The sequence below is a fragment of the Aegilops tauschii genome, chromosome 2 (assembly GCF_002575655.3).
Source record: "Aegilops tauschii subsp. strangulata cultivar AL8/78 chromosome 2, Aet v6.0, whole genome shotgun sequence".
In the NCBI taxonomy this organism is placed as follows: Eukaryota; Viridiplantae; Streptophyta; class Magnoliopsida; order Poales; family Poaceae; genus Aegilops; species Aegilops tauschii.
The window spans coordinates 545,105,555-545,128,297 of record NC_053036.3 but is presented as its reverse complement, the minus strand read 5'-3'; positions in this window follow the sequence as shown (position 1 = coordinate 545,128,297).

Here is a 22,743-nt window from a genome sequence, read left to right as displayed (position 1 = left end):
CGGGACCGGTGAGGTCGATCAACGTCGGCGCAGGGCCGGCCCAGGGGAACGCCGTGTTCCAGAGGGCGGCGACGTCGGGCTGCGCCGCCGCTGCCTGGGTCTGGCGCGCCTCCTCTTCGCCCTGCAGGCGCTCGCCCTCCCGGCGCTCCTCGGCCAGCCGAACGCGGCGCCAGTGGTCGAGGTAGGCCGCCTCTTGCTTCTCCGTCGCCCCGAGCCAGATCGGCGGAGCGCTGACCCACTCGCGCACTACTCCGGTCCAGGAGTAGCGCTCGAGGTAGGCCGGCTCCTCCGGCTGGGCTTTGGGCGGGGACGGCGGGGTCACCGGCGGCACGACGCAGTCGCCCGCCGCGAAGAGGGCCATGGCCTCCGCCATGGCAGCCTCGAAAGCCGCCTCGTCCGCCTCCCTCCACCGCTCCTCTTCCTCGCTCTCCTTAATGGCCGCCTGGTAGGCGGCCTCGGCCTCCTGGTCCTCGTCGCGGACGACGAGCGCGGGCGGCGGCAGACTGTGGTCGACGCCGCGGACACCGCGTCGCCTCGCCTCCTCGTGCTCGAAGGCGAACCATCGAGCCCAGTTGGGCGAGTCGACGACGAAGTGCGGGTCGGCGCGCTGATCCGACGTCAGCAACGCCCGCCGGCGCCGCACCTCCTCCGCATGGGCCCTCGCCATCCGCGGCGCCGCCGGCACTAGGATCCTCTCCGGATCCAAATGCCAGTCATGCGGCAGCGTCACGTCGGGCTACGGCAGAGGCACGCGGTGGTGCCAGTGCCACTCGGCCTGGTGCAACGGCACGTTGATGCGCTGCCTCTGCCGAGGAGCGCGCGCCGCCGCGGGGAGGGCGGGGAGGGAGGGGGAATGGCGGGCGGGGGCCTTGCCCTTGCGGCTGCTGCCGATGCCGGAGAAGAAGCCCATGCTGGCGGTGGCTAGGGTTGTCGCCGGCGTGGGGGCAGGGGTGGCCAGATGAGGACGGGGGCGAGTGGTAGTGGATGAGGATGGCCCCGCCGCACGCCCGGCTTAAAAAAGGAAGACCGCCATCGCTGACGCGTGGGTCCAAGGTGGGCGGTCGTCATAAATTATGTTGACCGTCGTAGTTGGACGGCCGTCAGGTGGGGACGTGGCGGACCGCGAGGAGACGCGCGGCGCGTCCGCGCCGACGCATTCCGGGCGCAATTTTGGGCCGGAAATGGGTCGGCGCGGACGCCGGGCAGACACGATTTGAGTTTGGGTCGACGCGTTGGGCCGCCACTTTTGTCTGCGCCGACCGAAACGGATGCGGCGGACGAAATGGGTCGCCCAATTAAAGTTGCTCTAAATGGGTGAGAAACAAACATGCGTACGTTCTGATAATAATTTTTGCAAGAAAGCAAGCACTCCCACTAGATTTGAAACTAAACGACGTTGAACGGGACGAGAACCGTTGGAGGATCCCATCGTAATCATCTTTTTCGTCCGTCAATCTCACGCTGTTAAACCGTCAACAACTACGGTGAAATCAGGCTGCTGCATGTCTTGGTTTATTTTTCCGGCAGTACATTACTCAACCTAACTACGCAAGCGCTACTTTACGCGTATGCAATTAATCTCTCCGGTCATGTCGTTCCCATCGTTTTCATGAAAAAAATCGTAGCCACAACCGGTAGATTCATCAAGAAGTAATTATACATGAGATACAATGACTTGTTAAGAAAAGTCTCCTTCCTCCTTCCGTCGGCGCCGCCGCGGATCCGCCCAGATTCCAATGGCCTTTGGCCTTTGGAGGTGCGGAGGATCTCGGCCCCCCGCCGGCAGGAGGGACCCCGTTCTCGTTTTTGCAAGGTTGAACGTTTTGGTTGGGGCTGTGTGGCAGAGGCGATGTCCCTCGGTAGCAATAATGTCTCCCATATTCTATCCTCGTCCCGATGGTGCGAATAGCGTTGTTGGAGGATGTGTGGAGGTGTGTCTCCGTCGGATCTCATGGGATTCGGTCGATGCTGGTCTTCAATGAATCTATTTGGATCCAGTTTTTGTTCGTCTTCGTTTGTGTGGTTCAGGGTTTGATCTTTCCGATCTACAACTCTCTTCATCGGCGATTGTTGCTGCTCTATTGTGCTGGTCCTTTGGGGCCTTAGCATGACGACTTTCCGACTTTCTATTACAACAAAGTTTGCCCGGCTCCGGTGATGGAGGGGCGATGACGGCGGCGCGCCTTCGGCTCACTCCAGTGCTTGTAGTCGTCGCTAGGTGGTCCATAGACCTGGTTGTAATTTTTATTACCTCTTGTGTTCTTTGTACTGCCATGATTGATGAATAGATTGGAAATTTCTCTCGTAAAAAAAGATACAATGACTAGTCGTACCGATCCATTTTAGTCCACTGACTTATGAAATGGTGGTGTTAGGGGCAACCCACAAAAAACCTCCCGCGTCCATCCGCGGACAGGGGGACCAGTCCGTGGACACGGATGCGAGAGGCAGTCATCCAACACTACACGCATACATTTTCACAACAGTTCAAACCAACCGAACGAAATTCGTGCAAACAAGTGCGGATTTCATGGAAACTCGACCGGATTTCATACAAACATGATGTATTTCATACAAACCAGACACAAACGGTTACATGTTGAAAATATTTTAACTAAAAAGTTAAAACTATGTGCACGTACGGTCGCGCGGAGCTCCACTCCCACAACACGGATACACTACACTAGTCTATGGCCGGCCACGGCGGATCCCTTCGTCACCGGACTGCCGGAAGTCTCGGGGGCATATTCTTTCCCCATATCTTCCCTATGTCCGACCGCGCCGCTCATCGGAGTGTGGCGAAGATGGTGCTTCAGCCGGAGGGGAGTGGTGCTTCCCTGGACGCCCAGGCCAGGGTGGTCCAAGATAAAGAAGAAACCAGGCACGTCAGCGGCTATACAAGTCTACGACGCGCTGGCGGTGGCCTTCCTGGGACCCAAGCGGCGGCGGCCTCTTGTGTTCTACTTTCACTCGAAGTTGCCAGCGGACGTGGACGCGGACTCGTATATCTCCTCCGCGCACCCGCCTTCTTTAATTTCTCCGTCTGAATGGCGCGGCTACGCGCGCATCGACAGCGGATAGCACGGTCGTAGGCACTGGACGGGGCGGTACGATGCGACGTCGTCCATGCCCGTGCCGCCGTGCTCCCCTCTGTGCCGGCCTGGAGCAACTCGCCACTCCTTCATGAGCTGGCTTGGAGCGGCGAGTTGCTGAACCACGCGCCGGATTGGGACGGTAACTTGCTCCGTCGGCCTAGCGAAGGGAGGTGGAGCAGCAAGCTGCCTCGCTCGTATCCGCCGGACTCGGCGGGCAACCATGCTGGCTTTTATGCCGGAGAACTGCTCTTTTCTGCCCGTCAGATGCCATTCAAATGGTGGAGAAGATGGTGAAGGAGGAGATGGGCGGGGGGGGGGGGGGGGCAGAGGGGTGTGCTTCTTGCCCCGGTGCCTGCCATCGTTTAAATAGAGGGCGGACGGGATGAGCTCGCCGACGATGCGTTTAATGCCGGCCCGCTCATGAATGGAAGTGTGGCCGGAGTAGGTTTCTTGGCTTCCATGCGGAGTTAATGGGGGCGTATGAATGCGGTGAGGAGGTGTAGCGGGCGGCGCCCACGGCTGGCGAGCCGCTTCAATGGCGGAGGCAGTGAGAGGTCGCGTCCGCCCTAAGCCGTCTTCAATGCGGAGCGGTGCGCTCTACAGCGGCATGAATGAGGGCAACTGGTGCCGGGCGGGAGCACGCGCGGGAGGGGAGTTTGGTGGAGACTTGGGAGCGGTCTAGACTTCTGCAAACCTCCCCCACTTTTTTCTCCCGTTTATGGGAGAAATCACGCCCGGGTGGCTCCGCGGACCGATACAGGTTGGCGGTGGATGGCTGCCGTGGTTCGGATAGCCCGATCCAGACGGTTGCGGGAGGTTTACAGGTCCGCCTTGGAGATGCCCTTAGTCCACTGAGTTGAGGGCTCCATCGACTCCATAGTAGTGTACTGGTGTTATTGGGGACATTAACACCGCTATGGAGTCGACGGAGCCCTCAACTATGAACAAACTAAACTCGGCATGCGTTGAATACAGGAAGGCCATGACACCAGAGCGCCGCCACTACCCGGGACAAAATATCAAGATTTCCACCTGGAGCAACATGGAGGACCAGGAGTAACCGTGACGACGCCCTCAATAAGGGGATGACGCCCCCGACCATCGTCGCCATCAATCTTGCCAAAGCCATACATGGTTTTCACCCCAGCACACACGCCCCATCAATCTGGCGCCGTTCCTCCATTACTAAATCCTTGGTTAGTTGAATTTGGCTTTGTCTTTATCATCTAAGAGAGTATGGCGTCTAGTGAGGGGAGTTATCATCGTAGAGGTCCTTAATTTGATGGTTCTAACTTTGCTAATTGTGAACATATGATGAAAATGCATATTCCTTGTCATAATCCTGTTGTTTGGGCTATCGTCCATGCTGGCCCGGAATGTGAATTTCTTTTGAGGTGGACAAGTTTCGGATTATGAAGCTACCGTCAAGAATTGAAGATGTTTCAACGCAATTCTCAAATATGTGACATCCTCTTCAATGACTTGTGCCCTAAAGAATTCAACAAGATCAGCCGTCTTGAGAGTGAAAAGGAAATTTGGGATACTTTGGTGGAATTGCATGAAGGAAGTGAATAGGAATAGAAGCTCGATGTCCTACAATGTCAACTCAATAAGTTGAAGATAAAGGATGGTGAAGGTGTAGTTGAGATGTATTCTAGGCTAGCACTCTTTACCAATGAGATTGTTGGCTTAGGAAGCGAAGAAATAACCGACAAATCCATCATGAAGAAGATTCTTCGAATTTTGGATAGAAAGTATGATACTATGTGATCCAAATGATGTCAAATTATAAGTATCTAAAACCTACCAAAGTGATTGGAAGAATTGTGGCACATGAGGTGACAATCAAAGACAAAGAAGAACTTCATTGTCAATCAAGTAGCGATGCTTACAAAGCCACTAGTGACAACTCCAATACCTTAAGTAACATGTTGAAGGTGAAGAACTTGATCTTAATTATGGTCCACAACTTCAATAAGTTCTACTAGAACAAGTTCAAAGGAAAAAAAAGAATCTGCTCGAAGTCAATGGATGATGATTCAAGATCTTCTAGAAACCGTGATATATATTGCTACATATGTGGAAGGCCCTAACATTTTGCATTGGATCGTTTCGTACCTCCCAGAAGGAAAGAAGATTTGCCTCGAAGAAAAAGGGCAGACAGGAAAAATAGTAAGCAAACAGTTGAAAGGGCCTTCTCAGCCATGAAAAACAACAAGACCGAGTTGCGCAGCAATATGTCTGGTGGCAGGCTTAATGATTTTCAGAAGGAGTGCACACTTCCATTGCCTGGATCTTCTAGATGCCATTGAAAGCTCCATTCTCGATATATTTTAGATTTTTTTTCTACTTAAATATGCTTAAAATTTCATTGTATTAGGTTATTCCAGTCAGGATCACATGAAAATATTAATGTGCATTGTTACTGTGTACTATTGACTATTATCATTTTGCAAATGAAATATTACTTGCCTTTGATTGACTATTACTCGCACCACAGGAATCAGGCACTTTGCCATCTGCCATGGCTGACGGCAAAGGCATGCCTGGCGGACGGCAAAGGCCTTTGTCGTCAGCCAGCAGACGGCACCACGTCCGGCTGAACGAACTATGGCAAAGTTGCAAAGGTCTTTGCCGTCTGCCAGCAAAGGGCATGGACGGCAGAGTTTAGTGTTAGGTCTATTAAGGGGTTAACGGCGTGCTTTGCCGTCTGACGGCAAAGAACTGGCTAACGGCAAAGATCCGGATTCCAGTAGTGTCGGTGGCTTCTTTCCCACAAAAGTTCATGGGCCTCCCTTATTACCGCACAAACCCCCCCCCCTCAGCGTTCCAACATGTGATTGACCGCTATTGACCGCTGTGGTATTTACCTTGCTGTTGGTGTGCCCTTTTGCTCTCTCGAGGGGGGTCGTCTAATCTTACTATCGATTGTTCCTGACAGCCAGCCCACCTATTTTATGATGTGTTTCTCCCTTCCAAAAAGCGCCCTTGAAGAAATTTATAAACGTGGAAGAATTTTCTTCTGTTCTAACGATGATTCCTTCTCAGGTGCTAAGTGTCCGGGTGCGTGGGATAGGGTTTGTATGCCTAAGCAGGTTGGTGGTCTGGGCGTTTAAAACTTACGTGCATAATTTTTTTTGCCTTATGTTGAAATTTGCATTCAAATTCCTTCACTGCCTTCTTTTACCTTGGAAAGATTGGATCCTCAACCACTCTCCTCTTCATTTAGGTCTAGGTAGTAATGCATCCTTCCTTGGTAGCTATTTTTAAACACCTTCACACTCTTAGAGAGATCTCTGAGGTTAATATTGGTGATGGCTCCTCCACCTTTGGTTAGATCGTTGGTTAACCCTTGAGCCTCTCTCCACCTCTTTCCCAGCCCTTTTTCACACTATACAAAGCCAAATGCTATAGTTAAAAAAAGCATTGATGGATGAGATTGATCTGGGCTTGCGTAGCCGGCTAACCTTAACCGCTTCCAATGAACTTGCTTCTTTGAGACTTTTGTTGCAGGAGGTGCATCTCTCTGGATCCCCGGACGAACGCTCATTGCTCAATGGTGACGCCTTCTCCACCAAAGGAGCCTACGACGCCCTCCTCACAGTTGTCGGACCATAACCTTGCTCACATTTGTGACTCCAAAGTTCCTAGCACGGTTCGGGTATTTGGTTGGCTGTTCTATTTGGACCACTTAAACACTCGGGCGAATCTTCACCGCAAGACTATCCTCGACTCCTCGTCATGCCCACAATGTCATGCAGCTCCTGAAGACCATGCTCATCTGTTCTTCCAGTGCCCCGCGACAACTACTATTTGGGATGCTCTTGGTTTGCAGCCGTCTCCTCCCCCTTGGCTGAGCTGTGGAACGCCTCTTGCCATCCGGGGCTGCCCAGCTCTGTTTGGCCTTTTGTTCTTCTCTTACTGTTAGAGTAGTCATTATGGTATACGACTTCTAGTCCAAGTCAGTTTTGTACCCCTACCCCAAGCCGGTTTGTACCCTCTTATATACTCTTGTATGCCGCACCAAATCATCAATAAGCAACAGTTTTATTCAGCTTTCATGGTATCAGATACCGGTCCCAGGGTTTAGGGTATGGCTCCGCCAACGCCACCGCCGCCGCCCGGCTACTTCGAGCGCCGGGCCGCACTCATCGCCAAGGCTGCCAACGCCGCGGCCGCTTCTCTCTCGGCCCTCACCATAGCTCCACAAAACTACCCTGCACCCATCCTCGCCGCACCAATATCTCTTGCTGACACAATCTCCGACGTCAGCCCCTACATCCCCATAGTTCTTGATCTCGCCGCCCACAACTACTACCATTGGAGACATCTCTTCGATCTCCACCTCGGCCGCTGCAACCTGCACTCGCATGTCGCCGCCAACTGTCTTCCCCGCCCCGACGATCCGCAATGGTTGAAAGACGATCTCGCGATCGTCCAGTGGTTCTACACCCGCATCACCACCGAGATCTTCAACATGCTCGATCACGACGGCGCCACCACTGCCAACATCTGGCACTCCCTCCGTCAGCTCTTCCAAAGCAACACCGACGCTCGGAAAAACGCTCTCCACACCGAGCTTCGCAATATGGTGCAAGGAGACGCCCCGGTGAACCTGTTCTGCCAGCGCGTTAAGACCATTGGTGATGAGCTCCGCGAACTCGGCGATACAGTTAGCGACTCACAGCTAATCAATATCGTCGTCGTCGGCCTCAGCGAAGACTTTGACAAGCAAGCCTCGTTCATACCGATGATACGGCCCCCTCCTACCTTCGCTGAAGTTCGTTCCTTGCTACAACTCGCGGCGGAAACACAAGCTCGCAAGGACTCTCGCCCCAAGGTCTTTCATGCTGTGGCTCGTCCTCCTCTGTCGTCTACACCAGCGCCGCCTTCCAGGCCGGCTCCTGCCGCCGGGCCGTCCGCATCGTCATCTGTTCAACCGCCCCCAGGCTGGCGTCCTAGTCCGAACTACCGCGGCAAAAACCCTATCTACAAGCCGCCGTCGACTCGTTCGGTTCCGCCTACGACATCACCAGCACCGAGTCCTGCACCACCCACCAGTGCTCCATCTGCGGTTGCATGGCGGCCTCCTCATGATCCTTGGACGGGGCTTGTTCAAGCATGTCCCATGCCCTGGTCCGCTCCGTCCACCCTCGGTGCTCCGCCGGCATACTCAGGTGCCTGGCAACCCGGCCTTCGGCCGCCTACTGGTGCTCCCGGGGTTCTCAACCCCCGACAGCCGGCCAATGCCTATCACGCCGCCCCGACGTATGCTCCTTATGGTCATTACAGCACCGACGGCGGCGCCTACTACACACCTCAGCCGGCCCTGCTCCCGACGCCACCCCCACCACAGCCGGCCAATGCCTACTACACTCCCCAGCCGGCCCTACTGCCTTCACCATCGTATCCGCCGACACTGCTTCCGGCGCCACCCTCACCTGCGAAGCCGAGCTGGGATCAAGCTGCCTTTCTCCAGGCCATGAATAACTTTGCTGCACAAGGAAACTCAGGTACGGATTGGATCTTTGATTCAGGGGCCTCTAGTCATATGTCTGCATCTAGTAATTGGTTATCTTCTTGCACTCAATCTCCTTTCCCTTCCATTATCCTTGGAGATGGATCATCTATTCCTATATATTGTGTTGGTCAGGCTCAACTTCCCTCTTCCACCAAACCTCTTTTACTTCGCGATGTTCTAGTTGCACCCGCCCTCATTAAAAATCTTATCTCTGTTCGCCAATTTACTTGCGACAATCTAGTTTCGGCTGAATTTGACCCTTTTGGTTTATCTGTGAAGGATTACCTGACCAAGGCCGAGATCGCTCGCTTCAATAGCTCCGGTGATCTTTATTCTCTTAATGGAGTTCCTGCCGCCACCCCTCCAACATCCATGCTGGCCTCCGTCGATCTCTGGCATCGTCGCTTGGGCCATCCCAACCCCGCCGTCTTAGCTTCTATGCTTAGTGAATTTACCATACCATGTAATAGGGACTCTCATAATTCTGTGTTTTGCGAGTCTTGTCAATTAGGCAAACATGTGCGTCTTCCCTTTAGTTCCTCTAGTTCTTGTAGCACTTATCCCTTTGAATTAATACATTGTGATTTATGGACCTCTCCCATTGCAAGTGTTTCGGGTTTTAAATACTACCTTGTTATTCTAGATGATTTCACCCACTTTGTCTGGACTTTTCCTCTACGCAACAAATCCGAGGTCCATTCTCTTTTCCTTAATTTTCAACGCTATGTGTCTGTTCACTTCTTCCTCCCAATTCGCTTTATCCAATGTGACAATGGTCGCGAGTTTGATAACATTAAAAATCGTACTTTCTTCTTACAACATGGCATCCTGCTTAGGTTCTCATGTCCCTACACCTCCCCTCAAAATGGTAAAGCAGAACGCTCTCTTCGCACCCTCAATGATATAGTTCGCACTCTCCTCATTCAATCATCTATGCCTCCCAAGTTTTGGGCTGAAGCCCTACACATGGCCACCTTCCTTCTAAATATTCGACCTTCTAAAACTAAACCCAACACTGCTCCCTATTATTCCCTCTTTCTTTCCCACCCCAACTACTCCGCGGTTCGTGTTTTCGGCTGTCTCTGTTTTCCCAATGCCTACGCCACTTCTGCAAATAAATTGTCACCACGCTCTATCCCATGTGCTTTTCTCGGCTTCTCTGACGAGCACAAAGGCTATCGCTGTCTCGACCTTCACACCGGACACGTTCATGTCTCTCGTCATGTCACGTTTGCTGAGCACATTTTTCCTTTCTCACAACGCACTACTACACCATCCAACACCCCTAGCTTCGCAAACACCCCCTCTCCCCGTCCTTTCCAACTATATACTCCCCTACCTGCCGAACACAACTTATCACCACCACCATTAACACCCACCATAGCCAATCCCAACCATACACTCACCCCACCAGAGACGTCCCCAACACCCCCGACCCCTGCTCCCTCCCCAACACCCCCGGCCCCTACTCCCACTCCACCACCCAGCCCTGCTCCCACTCCACCACCCAGCCCTACTCCTTCGTCCGACTCTTCCGCTGCGCCGGACTCACCAGTACCCACATTACCCCCTCGTGCTATTCCTACAGCAGCCCCGATTAATGATCATCGCATGCGTACTAGGGCCAAATCAGGATTTCATCAACCCCAAGACCGCCTAAACCTTCATACCTCCGTATCTCTCACTTCTCTTCCAAAGAATTACAAAACTTCTCTACTTGATCCCAATTGGGTCGCTGCCATGCAAGAAGAATATAATGCTTTACTTCAAAACAACACCTGGCAACTTGTTCCTCGTCCCCCAATACAAATATTGTTTCTGGCAAATGGATTTTTCGCCAAAAGTTCCACTCCGATGGGAGCCTCTCACGATATAAAGCCAGGTGGGTTTGTCGTGGCTTTTCTCAGCAACAAGGAATTGATTACGAAGAAACCTTCTCTCCTGTTGTTAAACCTAGCACCATTCGCACCGTTCTTAGTGTTGTTGTCTCCTCTTCATGGCCCATTCACCAACTTGATGTTAAAAATGCTTTCCTCCATGGTTCCCTTCAAGAAACTGTCTACTGCCAGCAACCTCTGGGTTTTGAAAATCTATCCTTTCCAACTCATGTATGTCTTCTTCAAAAATCTCTCTACGGTCTTAAACAGGCCCCACGAGCTTGGTTTCAACGCTTCTCCTCCTTCATTCAAACAATAGGCTTCACTCCATCTCTCTCCGACACCTCTCTTTTTGTGTATCATCAAACTTATGACACTGCCTATTTACTTCTCTATGTAGATGATATCATTCTTACCGCCTCCTCTCAAAAGTTCTTAGATCATATTGTCTCTCTTCTTAGATCTGAATTTTCTATGACTGACCTAGGACTCCTTCATCATTTCTTAGGCATTGCTGTTGTTCGAGATTCCTCCAGCCTTTTTCTTTCCCAACGCCAGTATATTCTTGATCTTCTTAATCGTGCTGGTATGCTTGACTGTCAATCATCTCGCACTCCTGTCGATACTAGTTTTAAACTTTCGGCTACCGGTGAACCCTTTTTCGATCCTACTCTCTATCGTAGCCTAACACGTGCTCTCCAATATCTCACCATTACTCGTCCTGAAATCTCTTTTGCTGTTCAACAAGCATGTCTCTATATGCATGATCCCCAGGTTCCTCACTATAATCATGTTAAACGCATTTTTCGGTATTTAAAAGGAACTCTCAATCATGGTCTCCACCTCAATAATTCTTCTCCAAACTCGCTTACCGCATACTCTGATGCAGACTGGGCTGATTGTCCTGACACTCGAAGGTCCACTTCCGGTTTTTGTGTTTTTCTTGGTAACAATTTGATTTCTTGGTCTTCGAAAAGACAGGTTACAGTCTCACGTTCGTCGGCCGAGGCTGAGTATCGCGCTGTGGCACATGCCGTTGCAGATACAATCTGGATTCGGCAGTTACTCTCCGAGCTACACATGCCTATTGAGCTGGCCACTATTGTCTACTGTGACAACATATCAGCAGTCTACATGACCAGCAATCCAATTCAACACCGACGCACAAAGCATATTGAGATTGATATTCATTTTGTTCGTGAAAAGGTTGCTCTTGGTCAGGTTCGGGTGCTTCATGTTCCCTCTACGGCTCAGTTTGCTGACATTTTCACCAAGGCACTGCCTACTAAGCCGTTTCAAGATATCTGTTTCAGTCTCAACGTCGTCGAGCCTGCCGTTGATACTGCGGGGGGATGTTAGAGTAGTCATTATGGTATACGACTTCTAGTCCAAGTCAGTTTTGTACCCCTACCCCAAGTCGGTTTGTACCCTCTTATATACTCTTGTATGCCGCACCAAATCATCAATAAGCAACATTTTTATTCAGCTTTCACTTACTACTGTGGAAAATTTGGGACACTCACAATGCCGCGACTTTTAGGGATGTGCATCTCTCTCCCAATGATGTAATCTGGCCCAGAGTCTCGGACCTCACTCTCTAGTCTCGCCGTCTTGAAAAGACGGATCAAAAATCCACACCAGCTTGTGGCGGATTTTTTCTCCTCACACCTCTCATAAACTTTGTTGGTAACTTTTATTTGAAATATATTCAGTTGGGGAGCCTTTCCCCGTGACAGTTTCAAAAAAATAAAATTATTTAGTGCTTACCTAGTCAATTTAGTTGCAGGGGAAATGAAAGTTTTATTTGAAGGAACATAGTCACCGAAAAAGTACTGACCGGCAGGTTACAGGTAGCCCACGATGTGGCCACGTACGTATCGATGTTTTAGCTTGCACAATAAGCATGTATTAGTATTTTTCTAGATACTGACTTCTGTCGACGTGTCCCACTACGATAGTTGAAGCGCAGAAGCAGAAATAAGTGTACAAATGGAAGATAACTCCGTACGTTGTACATATGTGCACTCCTCAGGTCACGTACTGCCTTTTCCGATAAGTACACGTACAATTACTTAGCTCGTTTAGCTGTGCATGCATGCCGTGTAGATATAGCCGAGCTCGCAGCTAGCTTAGCTAGTCCGTGATTTGGCGTATCCTCTACACTATACAGAAAAGGAAAATGTCAAAATGGTCGACGTTTCAGTCTAAACTAACGGCTTCCTGAACCGTTGACACCGTATGTCTGTGTGCTACTACTTGCAGTAGGTAGACGCATACCACCAGTGAAAGGTGTCTAAAAACACACGTCGGCTAGCAGGTACGGACCGTTTGGTGCTGCCTAGCTGCACTTTATATATTGAAGAAAAATACAAGGATTACCTTTAAATGAAAGGTCAGCACTGCTAGTACTAGCTAATGCAATTACACACAACTTGTTAAAGGGACTGGTAAAATATTTATTTTTTTTATCTTTATGTTTCTTAGGAAAAATGTAATTAAGGACGAATAGTGGTACGACACATGTGATTAAATCCTACTAAGTCAATCCAGAGGAAAAAGAGAGATGAAAAAACGTCCACTAGCTACGTCGCCGGTCGGTCTTTAGACGCAGTAAAATGAGATATGAAAAGGTGATGATGCAGGCGACGAAGTTGACATGCCTAGCTCATACTATATCTCTCTAGCCTTCTTGAACGGTAAAAGATTTTACAAGTCCAATTTTGCTCTCGTCAGAAGTCACTAATGTTTTTCCTTCCGAGAGTCCTTTACCGTGCAAAGAACAAACTAATATGATGTACTACATGGCATGATTGGCGCTTGGCTATATGCTTGTCGTGTGTACACTTTTAACAAATCGCCTCTTGTGGAAAATATCTATACTTGATACTAGAAACTAGCTAGGCCGTCGTGTGAAATACTCCCTCCGTTCCTAAATATAAGACATTTTAGGGATTTTACTATGAACAACATACGGATGTATATAGATATACTTTACAGTGCAGATTTATTCATTTTGCTCTGTATGTAGTCTATAATAAAATTCCAGAAGTGTCTTATATTTAGAAACGGAGGGAGTAGTATACACAAGTGCCTTCAGCGAAAACAGTTGTGTAGGACACTGATTTTGTCTCTTCTGCAAAAATTTGACCTTCTACACCTGCTACGAGTATTTAGCAGCTAGAAATTGAACTGCTTTCATGATGAAGCCAGCTGCGTGCCAGTTGAAATATAAAACGATACACCTAGATAGAACTCAGTTTATTCGCAACCAAATAAGAAAGCTCGAACTCAGTCCAAAATAAGATAGTGGCATAACGACGACATTGATGTATATGGAGTATTATCTTGTGTCTGCTTAGGTCAGCTTCCCATGTGATCGATGGACCGTACCACCATAAGTACGACCGACCGATAAGTTTGCGCCATGATAAGATGGTGGTGCATGCAAGCCATTGAGTCTGTCGGCTAGCCCTTGGCATTTTTCAGAGCCGGTCACACACAACTGCCTAGTTTCACAAGCGATTGAACCCAGTTTATGTGTACATATTTTGCAGTTGCTTGCAGGTTTACATTGCCCACTTGCAAATTGACTATTTCGATCAAATCCTGCAAGATAATGCGGGCACTACTGCAATTAAACACGCACATTCTCCTCATGCTTATCTATAAATAATGTGGAAAGAAATCGACGTGCTGACTTGCTTGTGGAATAATTCCAAGAAATATTGAACATGTGCACTATTTTAAACTCGTGAATTAAAGTGCTTATAGCTACAGAGAAATTATCAAATTAGTTGCATACACACGGCTCAGGTTTGAGCTACATCTACTGAAGAAGCCGTAAATTAATCTAACTAAGAATAGAGATAAATTGAAGGAATAATTAAACAGGTAGTTATCAAACGGACAAAGCGATCAGATCTTAAAGAAAGGTTAGAAATCTAAGGTCTCTGTCACTCTGATGTGTATCATTATATGCCTCCATCCATAACAGATAACGCTAGAAGAAGTGCAGCAAAGTCTGGGTTATGCGCCTTTCAGGTCCAAACTACAAACTGATCAATGATTCGGTTTTCAGAGTTAGCTGCACCCGGTTCCTTGGTTAATACTCCTGGAGTAATCAATAGTACAATATAGTTTCCTCTCTGCTGGACCAAACTACTGTTGCAATACAAGACTTGATGTGTTTTGTTTTTTGTTTACGTGCATGTTAATCATTTACCACCTTCTAGTATCAAGGTTGTTGCCACCTACCGATTTCATAACCAAGTAGTTCGAGACAAGATTTTCAGTAAAAGATCGACATAGATCGTGCCTAATAGAAATTCATCGTTGGCATTCACAAAACCCAAAATAGTTTAAAGTCTTAAAAATAAAAAATAAAATTTACAGAAATTTCAAAATTAATAAATTTGATATATGTATGTTGGCATTTTATTAGTTTTTCTTACTTGTTTCGTGCTATTTGTAAAATTGATATTTGTATTCTTCATCTCAATTATTTAACTTAGTCTTTGTTGCTTTAAAAAATTTAAAATATTTTTACTTCTCCGTTAATTTAATTTTGTAATCATGTTTCAACCAATTTGAAAAATATACCAAAAATATTCCACACAATTTTCAATTACTGTACACACATCCTATTAAATTTCAGAAGCATTTTATATAGGTACAAAAGACATTCATTGTTTAAGAACAGTTTACAAATATGATTAATATTTTCCCACACAATTCAATATATTTCAGTGAACTTCAGAATAATTCAACAAACGTTTCACACAAAGCTAAATAATCTTTGACGCGTTTTACTAGTTTCAGTCATATATTTTTGTGAAAAATATATTTCAATGTTTTTGAGACGGCATTATTTATTTTTGATATTTTTGAACTCTTTCATTTATATATATTTTTTAGTTTGAAAACCATTGGTATAGTATTTTTGGTATTTGTCGGACGTGTTTCCGCCTGTCTATACCAAAAAATTCTCAAATCAGTTGTGGATGGTCGATTCAGAGCCGTTAGAAAAACCAGTGTTGTATTCTCAGACAAAAAAAAAAGATGTGGCCGGGGTTAGCAACTATGAACAGATGGAGTAATATACGCACAACCGTAGCGTCTAGTACATGATGTGCGAGCCATGTGTTAGAAAACCCTAAACCTGACCAAGCTGAGGTTTTGTATGGATAAGCTCTCTCACAGAGAAGTTGACCATTTTTAGATTTTGTTCATGTGGGCCACCACTCCATCGCCGACTACCAGCTAGCACATGCATCCACGCCAGCTCGATGTATATGTATTCGATCTGCACGGGCATAGGACAGTTGACGTTGGAGCAGCAAATGGCCGTTTGCCCAATCACTAAAACGACCTTGATTCCAGAGACAAGGCTCTGCCGTCCGTATATATGTTGGTTAATTGGCAGTTAGCGCAACTAAATGACCAACATGATTGCAGCGGACCATAATGCGCCAACAGATCATGGTTTCAGGGAATCATTGTACAAAACGTACGGCTGCATTACGTACTGTCCGGGTTTTGGTTTTCTCAGGGAAAAACATCAACCATTGTATGGTCCAATATATTGTTCCATGCGTACGTGTATGTACCCGAAGATGCTATTGGTAACAGAATTATACTAATATTTGAGAGCAGCTGTGGTTTATGTATGGAGTAGATAGAAATTAGTCGTATCAAATTAGTTTGGAACTTATCAGTCATTGTTGTATTTAATTATCGGCGGTTTTGTCTGGTTTCTTGGAGAGTACTATATATCTTGTGTATTATCCATGCTAGCTAACGATTTTTTCCACGTAAATGATCGTGACCTGGCAGCTCAGTTGATATCCGAAAACGTACAGTCATCCGTCCATTCTAACTAGTCAGTATTTCTACATGCATGCGTAATGTAAATATGCAGGAGAGAAATGACGTGCACCGCACGGCTCCGGTGCGGCACGCACCTCAAATGCGATTTCGTCCCTGATCTCAACACGGCGCTGCTGGTCTTCCGACCAGGATTCATCCATCGGCGAGGTGGTGCTCCTCAACGCCGACGAGCGGGTGGTCGACGCGCGGGGGTGGCGCGACGAAGCGGGATTTTGCGTGGGCCAGATTGTACAGTTTCCGTGCCACTTGGCCAGAGTCGCAGCGCCTGGCCGATGGGGCAAGCACGACGCGAATTCCAAGGTGAGTAACGGCGGGGGAGGGGGGAGGGGAGAGAGGTTATTAGGCGGCCCACTCCAACGCCTCGCCTCTCCACCCCACTTTCCTCATCTTCTCCACACACCACAACTCGCTCTGCTGTGCCGCATCATGAGCTAGGGTTCGATGACGACCCGCGAGCAGCAGATGTGGGCGCTGGCCGCCGGCGACGAGGTGATGATGGGGAGGCTGAGGGAGATCGACCGCTGGTTCCCCAAAGCGAGGGGCCTCAACGACGCGGCGGATATGGTGAGGGGGAGGTTGAGTGAGGAGGAGATCCTCAGGTGATTCCCCAACTACGACCGTCAGCCGGCGATGGGGGTGCTGCTCTGGGCGATGCTCGAGGCGGAATCCCCGATTCCAGAGCAGAGGGAGAAGTGGAAGATGTTTCGATCCCTGTGCTATCGCCAGATCCATCCGCCGGCACCAGCAAGGGCGGTAGTGATGGGGATTCCTGCTTCGGAGTCGAGGTGGATGCCGATCGAGATCGAGGAAGACGAAGAGGAGGAGGAGCCACCAAGGAGGAGGCGGACCAGGACCCCAGCGGCGCTACCTCGGCGATCTCCCTGCTTCCTGAGGCGTTCTCCTCGCCTCCAAGCCCTTTCCCGCCGTCAGTAGGGTGCTCGCCGGCCGGTAATCGCTTCTGGTTGTTGGCCGGGGAGGGCTTTGATGAGGAGGGGGAGGGGGAGGCCTCCGACTTTTCTTCAGGTATGGAAAAAAGCTTCTAAATACTTAGCATCTACTACATCGATTGATGCAGATGATGTTAGGAGTAGTAATCAGAGGGGCAAAAGGAGGCACATGTCAAAAATTAGAGACAGGGGGAATTTCTCCCCGGTCTGTAGAAATTAAGAGTAAAGTTGCTGATGCAACTAGGGGAAAAAGCTTTCGGAGAGATTGTGAGGAAGGGAAAATGGGAAAACAATTTAGGCCAAGAGGGATTGATGCTAATATTGTTAAAAAACATATGAGAGTGGGAAATACTCCACCAATTATTCCATGGTATGAGGAGGATAAAATTGATTTTGGAGAACTTTTGATTAAGGAAACTCCTATTGGACCATATTTGGTACCAAAAGAAGGAATTACTGATAAAAGAAGAAATGAGGAAAAAGGGAGACCTTCAATTATGTTTGGAGGCTCGGTAGGAAAGGGCATAAACATGGGTGTGGAGGTGGGCCTGGCCTGGTGCACTGAAGATGGGCTTAAAAAGAGCCTGGCCCAAGGAGAGACGAGGGGGCAGGAGTGTATAAAAGGGTAGGAGAAAGGGGAGAGATATTCATACCCATATCTTTGGGCTTCCCCCTCCCCCTCCCACACCGCCGCCTGAGAGGAAGATGTCTGGAAATTTTGGAAGGGGTTTTGGAGGAGCTAGATTCAGCAGAGGAGGTGGCATGGGGGATGCTGCGGGCAGATTTAATCAAACAGGCAGAGGCGTCGGTTGGAATAGAAACAGACCCCCATTCTTTGATATATTTGGAGATTTTGATAGAGGAGGACGCTCTGGAGCTGGGATTGGGTTGGCAGAGAAATTGAAGATGAGAAGGAGTTTTCTGGAGAGAGACTGATCTGGCAAGCAAAAACAGGGAGAAAAGATGAAGCAGAAGCTAGTAAAAAGAGAGAGGGTGAAGAAATGGGAAAATTAGGAAAAGAGAAAGAGGAGGAGAGTGAACAGCTGATTGGGAAAGAGCAGAATCAACAGCAATAGTTACTGACGACCCTACTTTCTCAATTTGTTCAGGAGATGAAAAGTGGTGAAGGAATACAGAATGAAGGAGTGCTGGGGAATCTTGCAGGGCTGAGACATGGAGGGGACACACAGAAAAGAGAAGAGAAGGGGGGAATAATGTTCAATAAACAGATAGAGGAAATGAGAATGTCACAAATCCTGAGGGGAGAAAACAAGTGGGGAGAGGCCCATGGGAGCAGGCTGTGGAGGAAAGTAAGAGAGGGGCCGGGAGGTTCAATAAGCAGGTATGTGGGAAGTGTAAAGACCCAAGACATTCTACCAGAGAATGTAAGGTGGGACATTGCTTGATCTGTGGTAGGGACAATCACATTACTGGAGAGTGCAACTTGCTGAAACAAATGAGACATGTTCCAAAATATGTTGGATATGCAACTAAAGGGCTGGGAATCCTGCTGGTCCAGAGGTACAAAGACATGCTAATTGCAGAGCATATGAATCTTCAGGGACTAGTAGTTATCAGAGATGGGCAGATAAATGAAACAGAACTGATAAAAGCCCTGGGAGAGATGTTTGACTGGAGATGGCAGTGGAGAGTGAAAGAATATGGGAAAAACTGCTACATGATGAGGTTTCCCAACAAAGCAAAACTGGTGGAGTTGGCAAAGTTTAATGATTTTAATCCGCTTGGGACAGGAGTTGTTGAAAGAGAAATCATGCCCTTACATCATGTTTTGATGTTGATGACAATATACATGTAGGGGACTAACAATGGTTGTCAAGTAAATCTCAGGTGTTCGTCCCCGGTTCATCAAAGTGTGCGGATAAAGAGCATACAAAGTGATTTTACTCAAGGACGAAGTATCAAAATTGATTACATATTTGTTTTCTTGAGTATAGGATCCCGCACTATTAAGAGGGGATCGATAGGGTTAGTTAAAGGCTTGCTCTTGCCACAAACTTCCTTACCATATATGCACATGCTCCATCTTCGTATTACTGTCTCTGGCCTGCCGGATGTCCAGGCTTCAAGCCGGATGTTCGGGCCTAGCTATCCAGAGAGCACTTTGTGCTGGTGCTACTTGCCGGATGTCCGGGCTTCCCGTGCACCCCTGATTTCTGGGCTTCCCTGCCGGACATCCGGGCTGTGCTATCGAGAGGCCGTTTTGATTTGATAAACTTACCGGATGTCCGGCCATGTGTCGGATGTCCGGGGTTTGCCCCCGGATGTCCGGACCCTCTGTTTTCTGCTCTGCTTCTGCCTTGTTCTTCGAGTGCCTTGCCAGGCCGGATGTCCGCCCCTAGCCCGGATGTCCGGCCTCACTTACACTACAACAGCCATATTTGTGCTCACACTATATATAGCGCTTCTCCCCCACGGGAGAGGCTTGACCATTCACTTTGAACAAACCCTAGAACACATTTCACTCTCTCTCACTCCTCCACACCAAATCTTAGATCCCTAAGGGATTTGAGAGCGTTTGAGAGAAGTTGTCCAATCAAGTGATAGATACACTCCTTCCCCTTCTTTGCACCAAAGGAATTCGTGATTTGAGCAAGTCTTGAGCTTTTCCCCATCGTTCTTGTTACTCTTGGAGGTTGGAGACTCCTTGGCGGTAGGAGTCTTTCGGAGAGGAATCGACCATTGTGATTACCCCCGAAAAAGTTTGTGAGGGTTGGGAGACCACCCCAAGTTCTACCACTAGTGGTTGAGAAACACCTCCGTGGTGTTGTCTCAAAGGGAGAATAGGGTGAGCCTTCGTGGCGTTGGTGTGCCTTCGTGGTAACATCCACCTCTCTAACGGTGACGTAGCTTCCCTCCAAGGAAGTGAACATTGGCATACAACCTCGTCTCCCGGAGTTGCGGTTATTCCTAACCCTAACTCTCTACTTGTGGTTACTTGTCTCTTAGCACTTACTTATATCATATTGTGCTTGCTTACTTACATACTTGTGTTACTTGTTTATCTTGCTTAGCTCTTAGCATCACACTTGCAATTGTTAGGCTTATATCATATTCTGCATTATTGCCTAAAATTGCTAAGTAATAATTAAAATTTGTAGTTGTACCTATTCACCCCCCCCTCTAGGTCCATCTCTATCCTTTCAATTGGTATCAGAGCCTCGTGCTCTATTCTTGTGGCTTAACCGCCCAAGAGCGAGATGAACCCCGATGGGACCCCTCGTGTTGCAGATCCGAAGAATACGGGCGCGGCTTCCACGGAAGCCAAGTCCTCCACTTCAGAGGATTTGGAACGATCTCTTGCTAAGCAAAAGGAGGAGCATGATGCCTATCTTGAGGCCTTGGTCCAAATGAGGATAGCCACACTAACCACGATGCGTGCACCACTTTCTGGTGGTGCGGCCTCGAGGCCAGCTGTGCCTACTCCTTCACTTGGCCAACAACCTCCTAGCAATGAACACTCCAGTGTTCCTTGGCTTTATGCAAGACCTCAAATAGAGAAACCCGAGTATAAGCCTTAAGGAAAACCTCCTTTACTTGATGACACTACCGATTTTGCTATGTGGAGAGTTGCTATGCAGGATCGTCTTCGATATGGAAATGATGAGATGTTGGAGATCTTGGAGTATGGTTACCAAGCTGTTGACCCGAAGAACCTTACTCCAAGAGAGGTATATGACAAGAATCTCAATGACACAGCAACCATGTGCATAAGAAGAGGTGTGAATGACAAGCAAAGGAGACCATACATACATATCACAAGTGCCAAGGAATTATGGTATAGCATTGTGAGAACGAAGACCGGTACCTCCACTCTCCGATTTGCTCAATATGAAATTGCCAAGGGTCAATTGCAAAACTTTTGTATGGAGAAAGGTGAATCTCGCAAGCAACTTCTTGAGTGTTTCATGACTCTCACCGCCGACATCGAGTCATGTGAATGTGACAAGACACAAGATGGATTCAACTTGACTAAGCGATTTCTCGTGGATAAGTTGCTTCACGCTCTTGCTCCGTATCATCACCAAATGGCGTGGGACATAAGACAACACCATGGATTCAAGGAAATGACTCCGGATGACATCATATCCACCTTCCAACTATTTAAAGAGTCAAAGGCAAATGCTACAAAGCATCTTGCCATGCATGGTACCTCAACATCAAAGATCAATCTTGCATTGAAGGCCAAGCATGTATGTGAAGAAGAGCAAGAAGATGATGATGATGAGGATGAGGATGGTGATGAGGTTGACTCAGATGAGAGCCCGTCATATGAAGACATTGCTCTCTTTGTCAAGAAGTTTAGCGCGGGAAAATTCAAGGGAAGATTCCAGAAGAAGAAAGTGAGAAAATAACCACTTATCCAACGAGTGCCCTTATGAGAAGAGACAATATAAACCAAGGTTTCCCAAGACCTTTCCCAAGAAGAAGTTGCCAAATCCTTTGAACTCAAAGCTCAAAAAGAGAGATGGGAAAGCAATGGTTGCACATGAAGAATCTGATCCGGATGATGTTAGTGGTGTTGTCGGAGTTGCTCAAGATTCTCAAAACACGTTGAGGCTAGTCAACAAGAGTGGTAATGTTGTCACCTACAACTATATGAAGGACTACAAGGGCAATGCTCACAAGTGCCTAATGGCAAAGGCCATGGTAGAAGATGGAGAGGACCAAAGCTCTGAAGGAAATATGCCCTAGAGGCAATAATAAAGTTATTATTTATTTCCTTATATCATGATAAATGTTTATTATTCATGCTAGAATTGTATTAACCGGAAACATAATACTTGTGTGAATACATAGACAAACAGAGTGTCACTAGTATGCCTCTACTTGACTAGCTCGTTGATCAAAGATGGTTATGTTTCCTAGCCATAGACATGAGTTGTCATTTGATTAACGGGATCACATCATTAGGAGAATGATGTGATTGACTTGACCCATTCTGTGAGCTTAGCACTCGATCATTTAATATGTTGCTATTGATTTCTTCATGACTTATACATGTTCCTATGACTATGAGATTATGCAACTCCTGTTTACCGGAGGAACACTTTGTGTGCTACCAAACGTCACAACGTAACTGGGTGATTATAGAGGTGCTCTACAGGTGTCTCCAAAGGTACTTGTTGGGTTGGCGTATTTCGAGATTAGGATTTGTCACTCCGATTGTCGGAGAGGTATCTCTGGGCCCTCTCGGTAATGCACATCACTTAAGCCTTGCAAGCATTGCAACTAATGAGTTAGTTGTGGGATGATGTATTACGGAACGAGTAAGGAGACTTGCCGGTAACGAGATTGAACTAGGTATTGAGATACCGACGATCGAATCTCGGGCAAGTAACATACCGATGACAAAGGGAACAACGTATGTTGTTATGCGGTCTGACCGATAAAGATCT